General features: G+C 46.8%; 1 protein-coding gene across 2 annotated transcripts in view; it reads left to right on the top strand.

Moving 5' to 3' along the window:
- The first annotated feature begins 826 nt into the window (after window positions 1–826).
- Window positions 827–10,080, top strand: part of LOC118786203 (R3H domain-containing protein 1-like) — a 46,617-nt gene continuing 37,363 nt past the window's right edge. For both annotated transcript variants that reach the window (XM_036541296.1, XM_036541302.1), the window contains exon 1: window positions 827–946. The gene's annotated coding sequence lies outside the window, so the exon portion shown is untranslated. The remainder of the gene's footprint in view (window positions 947–10,080) is intronic.

Here is a 10,080-nt window from a genome sequence, read left to right as displayed (position 1 = left end):
GTTGTATGCCGTCGCACCGGTTCGCCTTAGGTTTTGTAATCTGCACTGGACCTAAATAACGAACGGTTCGCTGCAACATGTGCTGAACACTGATGCAAATCACACTTTTCGACTGTGTCTCAATACCCGGTGTTTGATGTTTTGGAAACCTTTGCGCCCCTCCCCTTTGCTTTCTTGTAATTATTTTGCGATTTACACTTGGAGTGTCTCCTTTTGCGTAGCCTGAAGATATTTATTTGTAAATAACCAGAATTTATTCCTACAAATAGTTGCAATTTTACAAATTTCGACACCGATTGAGAGAAAGTCTGACACAACTAAGGCCTGCTGTATCGCTTCGTACCTGCATTGCTTTCCGTAGTTATAGCATTGTGTGTATGCCATATTTTCTCTGCGAGAGATACATTAGAGGTCATCTTTAACTGCAATGAGAAAGAAGCTATTTGGTTCATTACACCTCACGAGCTATCCTGAGTATATCGTTCTGTTAATCAAACATGTACGCATTTGATTAAATGATTAGTTATCAAAGCTAGCTCAAAACAAATATTTTCATTTTAAATCCGTTTGATAGCGTAAATATATGAAATGGTGGCAGACACTTTGACTCTATATGTAAATACTGTCCTTTTTCTGAGTACTGCCTATTAAACTCTTACAAAAACTTACCGCTTAGGTCCCACCCCTTTTCATGTAGTCGGTCGTCAATTAAATCCAGGGCGAACTAGGAGTGGTTCTTTATTTCAAAGTGTCCATCGTGATTCGTCAATGTATTTGTCAGTCAACATGTTTCCTGCTGCCCTTCCTCCCCTCCGTATCGGTCCGGGACTCACTGCCTCTCCTCGTCAAGCCCTCAGTGTTACTGATAGACTCAATATAACAAAATAAATATATATAGCCTTATTTATAATTTAAATTACAGAATACTGACACCCTTACGCACCTGGTAAGGAGATATTTGTGTTTTATTGATGTTGTTCGTCAGCTGTGTTTGAAAGATTTACAAATCATTTTGCGTACACTTAGCTAGCTAGCTACTGTAAGCCAAGCAGGTCCAAAAGCAATGTTGACCAAGGCCTAACATTAATTATAGCAAACTAGCATAGCCAGCAGCTAACGAACATACTGTAAATACATGTGAGATTTTACCTGTTTTGCAGCATTTCGATACTAAAGTTGACTTAATTGTAGCGAAAGCAAATTTGTTTCACCCACTGTATCTAGCTAGTTGACGTTACTAGCTAGCTTTGTTCAATAGAAAGAGTTGCGATTTTATATGAGAATTGGCTAGCTTGTTAGCTAGCTAGCTAATGTCTGAACATGTGAAGGCCTGCCATAATCTCGTTTGGCATTGTGTAGGCTTGGTGTGTGTTCGTTATGTAGCTAGCTGCTATTCAGGTAGTAGCTAACTAGCTAAAGCGTTAGGCAGCTACAAAACTAGCCAACCAACCATACAACTGTGTTATTCTGTACGCTAGTCCTTTGTATCTCATCATATTACTTTTGTAATATATCCATATTTTGACGCTTTGTGTTTCATGTAAAATACTAACCGAAGAGTGTAGCCACTGATTAGAGAGATCAATGTCGGGGCCTTAAGTAGTAATAGCTAGCTAGCTAAGGATCTGAGTAGCTAATGTTAGTCGAAACAGTATTTAGTTAATTGGCTAGCTAACGTTAGCCACAGTGCAGCTACAAGAAATCTTGCTGACTCGCAGGTCACATTGATAAACTAGCCAGGTAGTAAGATAACTAGTTAACTACGGACGTATGGTACCTAAACTGTACACATGGTGTGGAGATGCAGTTCTTCCCGCTAATGGTAGTCATGTATAACAGCTAGTTATCCAGATACGAATCAGCAATAATGTAGATAGCCGGCTAATATTAGATAGCTACCTCAGTTAGCTAGCGTTCATGCTAACGTTACACTGGTGAGCTACCAAAGCATGGGCATTATCTCGCACGTTCAGGCTGGAGTTTATGGAGACTCGTCCAGTGGGTTTTTTCATCCTCCAAACTTGCGAACAGCAAGTTCACACACATGTAGCTTGCCAGATATGATGCTGGAAGTTGAATCCTGCTTAGTAGTTTAGTGGCTAAAACCACGAGGTTAAACGGGAATAGCAAACTTGGTCAAGCCTTTTCAAACCCGGTTATTGAGGGCTCGACGCGCTAATACTGAAAACGGCAGGATGTGACCAGGTAGCGAACCGTCTCGTATGCTTCGATTAGCGCCCTGCCATCATCATCGTGATTTAGAAAAGGCACTTTTCTGTTTTGTCTGGGATGCTGGGGGCCATTTCATTCCATATTAGGGGTATTTAACTAACAGTCCCCCAAATTAGTTTGCTGATAAAATAAATCCACACTGAGATTCAGAAAAAAAACTTCATTTTTCTTCATTTTAATGTAATAATTAAGTTGTGCTTAAGTCATGCTTGCTCAAGTTCCCAGTTTGAGTAAAGCACTTGATTGTGCTGGCTGCATTTTACTGACGATTGAAGCTCCACCAGAATATTATGAACTGTCACTCTGGGGGACTGTAAAGCAGTCATATTTGACTTGATATCCGTATTCTTTCCATTTATTGCTGTATTTTACAACTAATGTACTCTTTTAATGTATTCTGAAGTATGCTGTCATTCATGACTGACAGACTGCCTTTGACAGCTACTGTGACATGCACATCACCGAGCTCCATATCAGCACTATTGATACCTTTTCCATTCCAACATTTCTGAATTGGTTATAAGAAATGTCATGCATTATGCAGTGCATGCATTCAGCATGCCATCCCAAATTGATCTTATCTAGCTTCTTTTTTAACATGATATCCAGAAGATCTATCGGCAAGTTGGAAGTTAGCGCACATGTGCCGGTGTTGCTTTCTTTCCCTGATTTTTGCTGCCGTTCACACTGACCTCTCGATACACTCAGTGTGTGCAGCATTTTCCTCAGGTTTCTTTCCCTCAGCTGCTAAATCTGACCCCCGTTACGTACTCTGTAGTGTCAGCTTGGTTTCACGCTGACCGGTGCCTCAACTTGCGATGAAAAAGGCTGTTCACTCTTCGCAGCGCTTGATTTTCCCCTGCCTCTTGGTTTCATTTGAACCCTCGCACATGAACACAACAGCAACATCCAGATGAGGCTTGTCTGCATGTTTGGTTAATCGTGCCAATAAACACCAACACTGAGTATCTCTCAAAATCTAGTAATTAATTTATGAAAAAAACCACAGCAATGCCAGGTTTTAAGTAGGCAAATACTGAAATGTACTCGAAATCAGTGCGTGTTAATTTTTTTTTTTTAATTTAGTGAAGCACTCTTACCATTTTGGGTCGTAGTATGTTGCAACCACTCCAGCATTTGGATTTATTGCAGAGTTACCGTGCCAATTCTTCTGCTCCTGAAGGACAGGATCAGCGTTTGTTTAATACAGCAGTTGTTGGCCCTAAAGTTCTCTTCTGCGCTTAGAATTATCTCATTGACCACATTTTTTTTTAACAGTTCCAGAAAGGCTTGCCATTTTTTTTGCTTATTCCTATGAAATAATTGGCTAAATTTCCATCATGATTTGCTTGCATCCTCATAGAATACGCTAGTTTAAATACTTTTGCCTTGCTGTAGTCCTGACTGGTAAAAGCCTTTTCTGACTGTCTACATCAATCGAAAGTTGATGGAATAGCACTAGTTAATGCCGTTGCGCTTAAATTAGCTGTGCTCTGGCACTGTATATGTCCAGATTCAGGGCTGTTGATTAAAGCCTCCCTAGAAACTTGAGGGAGGTCCAAACATGGGAATTTGGTTCTCAGTTAAAAGGGGAAAAAAACTGCTTAGCCTAAATATAGTCCCAGTCTTGAAACTTGTGCCTTTCCACAATATTGTTCATCTTCTGTGCTGGTTGGAAGGGGACTAGTGCCCTGTCAGAGTCAGTACATTCTGCTTTGCAGTGATACTGCCTCTGCTCTACTTTGGATATTCACCATTACATTGCACGGTGAGTGGGAAAGACAACAGAGGAAGTATCGCTAAAGCAACTGGGGAAGACTTTTTCTGCTAGAGTAAAAGCTTCATCCAGGATGATTTCACACATGATGGATGACGGAAAGTGCTCTCAACACTAAACGGCTAATCCTCCAGGAAGAGATGCAAGAGTTTCGTTTACGTTGACATGCCGCTATCTCTAGGTCTGAGAGTTAGCGGTCGTGCTAACACGGCAAGGAAAATGTTTATTTAGAGGTCCTGTCTCCCCCAAACTGATCTAGCCTAGCTCACCTTTCCCGAGTTTCAAACACCAATCACTTGCATGTCTGTCTCTGCTCTGAATTGCAGCATGCCAGATTCCAGTGATTCCTTAAAGCGTTGCATACGCTGGCTTCTGCTCCCTGTCGCTCAATGTTAGGGCTCCATTAATGTGTCAGGGCTGTTATTTACTGAAGGGCAGCGGGCAATTTGCAAAGCCTTCACTAAGGCAAGGTGTTCAAATAGGTAATGGCCCCCTCTCCCATGGTAAGTGGGCCAGAGGAAGCAGCCGCGCAGTGCCTGACGAGGCCTTATCGTTGTCTGAGAAAACAACCCTATCGGGGGGGGCGGGGGGGGCAGAAACATGCTGTTTTCCCTGCAGATACACTCGGTGATGTTCTCCAGCGCGGGGTTTTCAGGCCGTCTAATCGCATTACGGCTAATCTTACCACAGTATAGTTTGGCAATCATCTCTTTTCCCTGCCCCGTATCTGTCAGGGGGGAATATTAATAGCGCGCGAGCGATGGCGGGGGGGGGGGGCGGGGGATGATGCATGGCTTCGGGTGGAAATCGGAACACGGCGAGCGCAAGGGCTGCCGCGCACCCGGGGCCTCTTCATCACTCCGGGGAGATCTCACCTGAGAATACAGGCCGAGCCTCTGTTTGCCAGCGCAGCACTTCTCCCCCTCCCCCCCCCCCCCCCCCACCTCAGCAGCAGCCCCGCGCCGCACAAACTCCCATTCGTCAGCTGTTTACCGCAGTCGCCGGGCAGCACCGGGCAACCAATCACCCTAATTTAAGCTTGCAGCCTCCCTAGATAGCCCACCGTGTTAAAACGCACGCGTTATCAGGTGGTATTTAACGGCAGCGTGTGTATCGCTGCAAATGTATATGTCTGCCTATAGGCCTCTCGTTTAGAAATGTAACTGGTTTCTTGGAGGGCTTTACAGCGGGATAGTGAGTAATTGGGTTCTCTCTACCTTGTTCTACTTTGTCACCATGCAGTTACGTGTATCTGCAAGTGAATGCATACTCCTTATTTATAGAAGGGTTATCAAGGTTATAGAAAAAAGCTGGATCCAGCAGAGAGGATGAATAATTCCACCATCATGATACCTAAAATCGGAAATGTACTGGAAGCCACTGATGAACTGAAGAAGGTTGCTGCATTTAAGCACCAGTTTAGAGTTTGCATTATCATTCAATTGACAAAGAATTGTTCCTTTGTTCTTGAATATGTTTTTTTTTTCCAGTGTTGTTTAACAATTCATATTACGCAGCTGTATCAAGGAATTCCTTTTCAACGTTTTGTCTTTGATAAAGTGCACATTGCCTCTTGTTTTTATTTTTAAGAAAGTTGTTGAAGCACGCTTCAATGTTTTGATCAATCAAAGTTCCTTTCATCTCCCGGACGACAATGTAACATCAAGAGCAAATACTCGGGCCACTCTGATCAAATGACGGTTGCGCTAGCTGAGCGTTCTGCTCAACGAAGTCAGTAATGCTTCAGGACCTGCGCTGCAGTTCAGCTACAGCAGCACTCCCATGTGGGAGAACCGTGCTCCCAAACCCAGAACCCTGGGAACACGAGCGAGCGTGTACAGCAGCGCCGAAGCCATTTTCTTCATACGCACCGCAGTTGCAAGATAAGGAGTTTGGGGAGCGCGCCGCCTCCCTGTTGCGCAGCATGAAAGATTCTTGTTCATCTATTATGACTCACCTATATCTCACCCATGCAGCCCACGAGTAATCAGAAAATATGAAAGCGGAGCATAATTTGGCAGCCCCCCCCCACCCCCCCACCCCCCGCATGCTGCTCTGTTTGGAGTTATCCGGAGTGTTTGGTGTTCTCTGGCTCTTTTTGCGGCCTCGCCGTGTAAACTCTGTGTCATTCATCTCCAGTCACGTTGGGTTTCTTCTTTTCTCCTTCCAGGGCCAGGGTTAGGATCATCGCTCTGTGAACGCCGTTCCTCTGTCGGTGCTCAGGCTGTTAGCCAGGTTCAGATTCATTTCCCTTTAGTAATCAGTTAGGCATTTCTTGTGATCTGTCCTATGCGTTTCCCATGGACTTCAGGAATAAGGACTAGTCACAGCGCACCTTTTAGGAAACAAACGCGCTTATTCCTCACTGTAACTGTTAATGTGTCTGCCATGTCGGCTGGTTAGTTGAAGGCAGCTGATCCTCTGCAAACATTTCATCAAGTTGCCCCAGAGTTGCGAGGGAGTGCGGCTTAACACAGAATAAACTCTTTCGCCAGGCTTTCGGCTTCACCTCGTTTTGCACCGCAGCAGAGCGTCGACTTTGTCAGTATGGAGGTTTGCCACCTGAAATTCGTTTGCACACGTGCAGATTCCCACAGCCCCAGAGCACGTGACCTGTACAAAACTCCTCTTCACGTGGCAGAGTTTGGGGCCGAGTATGCGCCCCGAGTCCAGTCGCAGTCTGGAGACCGGAGCGTGCTTTTCCGTCTTTATTGCCGGCAGCTGGAATGGGCTCTGTCGATGCCGTGGCCTCTAGCCCTTGCTTTGCTGTGTGCGTTCTTCCAGTCTCCGATCCCAGACCTGAAAACCTGAAAGACTCTCGTGATTGTGCTCCGAATGCGGGCGCTTTTTCATCTTCGCGGACGCCCTCCCCTTCACCTCTCCGCTCTCTCACGCCGTCCCCTTCGCCTCTCCGCTCTCTCACGCCGTCCCCTTCGCCTCTCCGCTCTCTCACGCCGTCCCCTTCACCTCTCCGCTCTCTCACGCCGTCCCCTTCGCCTCTCCGCTCTCTCACGCCGTCCCCTTCCCGCTCTCTCACGCCGTCCCCTTCCCGCTCTCTCACGCCGTCCCCTTCCCGCTCTCTCACGCCGTCCCCTTCGCCTTTCCGCTCTCTCACGCCGTCCCCTTCGCCTCTCCGCTCTCTCACGCCGTCCCCTTCGCCTCTCCGCTCTCTCACGCCGTCCCCTTCGCCTCTCCGCTCTCTCACGCCGTCCCCTTCGCCTCTCCGCTCTCTCACGCCGTCCCCTTCCCGCTCTCTCACGCCGTCCCCTTCACCTCTCCGCTCTCTCACGCCGTCCCCTTCGCCTCTCCGCTCTCTCACGCCGTCCCCTTCCCGCTCTCTCACGCCGTCCCCTTCGCCTCTCCGCTCTCTCACGCCGTCCCCTTCCCGCTCTCTCACGCCGTCCCCTTCCCGCTCTCTCACGCCGTCCCCTTCGCCTCTCCGCTCTCTCACGCCGTCCCCTTCGCCTCTCCGCTCTCTCACGCCGTCCCCTTCCCGCTCTCTCACGCCGTCCCCTTCCCGCTCTCTCACGCCGTCCCCTTCGCCTCTCCGCTCTCTCACGCCGTCCCCTTCGCCTCTCCGCTCTCTCACGCCGTCCCCTTCGCCTCTCCGCTCTCTCACGCTGTCCCCTTCGCCTCTCCGCTCTCTCACGCCGTCCCCTTCCCGCTCTCTCACGCCGTCCCCTTCACCTCTCCGCTCTCTCACGCCGTCCCCTTCGCCTCTCCGCTCTCTCACGCCGTCCCCTTCGCCTCTCCGCTCTCTCACGCCGTCCCCTTCCCGCTCTCTCACGCCGTCCCCTTCCCGCTCTCTCACGCCGTCCCCTTCCCGCTCTCTCACGCCGTCCCCTTCCCGCTCTCTCACGCCGTCCCCTTCGCCTCTCCGCTCTCTCACGCCGTCCCCTTCCCGCTCTCTCACGCCGTCCCCTTCGCCTCTCCGCTCTCTCGCTCCGGAAATGTTGGCGCATGCTGCTGAATAGAGAATGTCTCGTCGAAGTCACCGCACCCGCATCCGCAGTTCACCATCACCCCTGTCATGCGGGGTGCATCTCTGCTCTTCCCTTTTCCTGCGTGGGAAAGGGCTTTACACCTGAGGCCCGTTCTGCTTCCACTTGATGGTCCGCCTTTATTCATCCCCTGTAAGGACAGGCCGCAATCGGCAGCATGTCGCATGCGGCACAGTGGCGTCCTTTCAGCCGTGCTCTTCATGTTTATCGTGTTCATCTTACGGTGTTGAATATCATTACGAGAAATGTTCACATTCTGACTGCATTTGCACAGAATCTGACCGCAGTGGTTTTAAACCATTTGTTATCGCTGAACTGAAAGGTACCCCACTGTATTGGTTGGTCCTTGAATCTGACGATAAAATTGTTAAAATGTTACCCTATTGGTTATCGACCAGGATTTTTTTCCCCCCCAGTTTTATAAGTCACTGTTTTGATTCGTAAAGTCAGATTCAAACATAGATACAGTGTGAGTTAATGAAACATGGTTGAAACTAACGGAAACAGCAACTGCACAGCATCGGCTGTATTAGCCCACAGTGGCAGCTCAGCAGCGGGTTAGCTCTGAGTGTGGAGCTGCGTGATAGTTTCTCAGAGTAACAGAAAGCAGCAGCTAAAAGCCGATTCCAATGTCTGGTCTGCTGAACTCTCCTGTGGAGGAGAGAGCTAGAGAAAATATAACATTTGAAGCGCATTAACCAGAAAAGGGTTCAGCACTCAACAAAACATCTTGTGTCGATGATGTTTTTTCTCTCTTTTTTTATTTTACAGTGTACATTTCTTGTAAGTTTTTGGTTTTTAGAACAGAATGTGCATTTCCTAGTCTGCAGTTATGTGGGATGATGTAATATATACACCTCCCAGCTGAACAAGAAGTCCAACCAGAGTTTCTTATCAGAATCATCTTTGCATTTGGTAATGGTTCATCTACTTGTCACTTTAGCTCTTGGTTTCATTAAACGGAGTGTTTTCATTATAACGGTTTTTGCTGAGTATACATTATGGTTCCATGGGTTTTCGTCAGCCCTTGACAGCTGTCATTTTCAGCTACGCTGTAAGGTCTGTGAAGTTCTGATGTCTTTGCAGATTATCTTGGCAGTCAAAGCAGTTGAAGTTGAAGTAGTTGAAGCAGTTGATAGATAAAGACAAACCTAATACCATTGATTTTCAATGAAAAAGTGGCTTGACTCTGCTCTGATAACATCTCAAGTGCATACCCAGGCTGGTTGTGTTTCGAGTATACATCCGCTCAGATTTTAGAAAGCGACTTGCATATTTTTCTGTAAACCCAAAAGTGGCTACACATGCGTGTATGTATGTATATATATATATATATATATATATATATATATATATGTATGTATGTATGTATATATGTGTGTATATATATATATATATATATATATATATATATATATATATATATAAAATGTATGTATGTATATAAATGTATATATATATGCACATACGTACATACACACACACACACACACACACAACTTTCATGTGGAAGTGAGTGTACTGGCTGAGTATTTTTCCACAGCTTGTTGTGTTGGACTCTTTGCCTTAGTGCTAATTGCATGGCACTGTGCTTGTGCATGCCGTACACCTGCAATGCTGTCAACTCAGTCAGCCTGCAAAGAGCATGTATAAACCTGACATGCTCCTCTGTTTTAGTCAGTGCAGCGTATCATACTGCATTCGACCTGGTGGAACGTACTGAAATTTTTTTCTTTCCGCATCGATCACGACAAATCCTTACAGGTTTAATTGACAGATCATCATAGCTCTCGGCAGACATGTCCTAATCCCTGCGCTGAACCGTAGGGATAAAACATGGAGAACCCCGCAGATATATCCCTTTCTGTTGAGGAAGCTTTTTGTTAGCTGTCCCGACCGTCTTTTAAAGCCTCTCCCGGCGTCTGTCCGCGAGGCAGGGGTCCACCAGGTTTCATTAAGCCAATGGCAGCTTCCACCGAGGTGGAGGACGGAGGCTGACCTAATTAGAGCCTGTGCTCACACAGCCCTCCCCCATCTACATTTCACTGTGTGGAGAAGGGGCTGCTTTGG

The sequence above is a fragment of the Megalops cyprinoides genome, chromosome 11, assembly GCF_013368585.1.
Source record: "Megalops cyprinoides isolate fMegCyp1 chromosome 11, fMegCyp1.pri, whole genome shotgun sequence".
In the NCBI taxonomy this organism is placed as follows: domain Eukaryota; kingdom Metazoa; phylum Chordata; class Actinopteri; order Elopiformes; family Megalopidae; genus Megalops; species Megalops cyprinoides.
Note: the sequence above shows the minus strand (reverse complement) of the source record. Positions and strands in the feature narration are given on the sequence as shown.